The following is a 721-nucleotide window of genomic DNA, read 5'->3' on the forward strand; positions in this document are numbered from 1 at the left end:
CCAAGTATTATATTTGGAGATTTAAATAATCAAGTAGAAGCGGACTCCGCTTTCAATCGAAATGTCAGCTCCGATGGCTTGCATAAAGCAACTAATGGTAACCCAAATTGATCACGTCCTAATTGAATGCCGCCACATATATAGGGGCCAATATAGACTTGGATGATCTATCTGTGGACAAAGTACTCCCGGCAGGGCGTCTAGTATCCCTTCGATTTCTTTTTTGTTTTGGAACATTAATTGTAGCTTAGAAAGCGGCTAACACCGTTAAAGAACTATGGCTTTAGCGAAAATTCCTTATTTTTCGCTCTGAAGAGTTCCTCTGGGATAAAAACCCAAGAACCATTTTGCCTTTTCTATTCTTTTGTGAGAATATTTTAATTAAAAATCCTGTGTCTAAGTTAGTTAGCTTGATTTTGCATAACATAGAAGCTTCCTCTACTTTTTAGCAAACTTTCCAACTCTTTTCTCCATAAAACTCTTCTTGAACACTTCGACTACCCCAAAATCATCTACGCCTATGGTCACTCCTATGTTTACTATTTACAGCGTCTACCAGTCGTCTACAACGTAACAGCTGGCGCTGGCAGTTAAGAATGAATTCATTCCGGGATGAACACTGCCGCTCTCCGCTTCCAAATCACAGAGGCAGTTCACCGGGGCTCTCTCATAATTCACTAAGTACACTACGGCCCAAAACTCGGTACGGGATAGTAAATAA

Source organism: Hermetia illucens, chromosome 3, assembly GCF_905115235.1.
Source record: "Hermetia illucens chromosome 3, iHerIll2.2.curated.20191125, whole genome shotgun sequence".
Lineage (NCBI taxonomy): Eukaryota > Metazoa > Arthropoda > Insecta > Diptera > Stratiomyidae > Hermetia > Hermetia illucens.